This window comes from Octodon degus, unplaced genomic scaffold, assembly GCF_000260255.1.
Source record: "Octodon degus isolate 3935 unplaced genomic scaffold, OctDeg1.0 scaffold00003, whole genome shotgun sequence".
In the NCBI taxonomy this organism is placed as follows: Eukaryota; Metazoa; Chordata; class Mammalia; order Rodentia; family Octodontidae; genus Octodon; species Octodon degus.
Window position 1 is genome coordinate 19214365 of NW_004524579.1, and position 1216 is coordinate 19215580.

Sequence of the window (1216 nt, forward strand, 5' to 3'; positions counted from 1 at the left end):
CCCTGCTAACACTAGTCTTTAACCAGAGAAATGATGCTTGGTTTACTTTCTATGTTAGGATTTCTTGAAGATTTGTTCTTTAAAAACACAAATTATGCATGTTAAACAATTAAAATTCATTGATCTATAGCATCTTTAAACTTTATCCCCTATCGTAAACCTCAGGTAATATTCAAACCAAAGTTACCAACAAATAAGCATTAATTTTTAATGTAGTTCCAACTTGTGTGAGTCATGACAGAGGATTAGTAAAAGCAGAAGGTAAATTCATAAGGTGAAGGGATAAGAGATTTTTCAATTTTACTACACATTGTCCTTGAACTCTAGAAACAGAGTAGCTGTGAATCCAGGGAAACTGATCACCGGGTCAGAAGAGGAGGAAGGAAAACTGGAAGGTCATTCAGGCAGATTTCAGTTTCATTCCTAAGGAAAACATTGCACAAACAAAATAGCTTGTTGCCCAACAGGGTCACACTGAATTCAGCAAGGCAGCTTTCACAGCAGGAAGGCTTTGATCTTTGGGTCCATTTCCATAGTTTCCCATCCTTCTGCCATGAAAATGCTTTTGCCTGAATAAATCTGATGTTGCAGAAGGGGTCTGCCATTTCCAGCTCCCATCTGAGGATAACCTAGGGAGAGATTTATTCTTGACCATGTGGCCAAGCTGCTCTGCAGACAGTGTCAATGGGAAAGGTCACCCGCTGATTCTCTGCCAAACTGCTAGTTCTTCAGGCCATATCCATGGCTGGTGCATTGAAATGTGTTCAGCACCTTCTCTGGGGCAGAGACATTAAAGTTAAATGTTACAGATTGAAGGGAAGGCAGCAAGCACACTGGGCTTGCAGACGAGCTCTAGCTGGGGATAGCACTGTTGCCTACGGTGACAGAATTTATTTTCTGAGCAAGAGGAGTTTTTAAGGGCTAAAGGAAAAGGATGTTAGAACTGAAGCTCCCCTATCTCTGTAACACAACTCTACCCAGCTCGCCCAGCCTTCCTTTTCCTACTGTGTATTCTGATCTCTGCTTTCTGGCCTGAAAGCCTGTGCATATCTTGTTTGTGTTTTGAAAGACTTCCCCACAGGCTCCATTTTATCTATGAGCTGAAGACTTGGCAGATATCGTGACTTGCACTGGCAGGGAGTTCTGTTGTTTTTGCTTTCAAAGTCAAAGCTGTTGGTTTGTTCTGGCTTTAAAAATTTACCTTTCATATTATCAA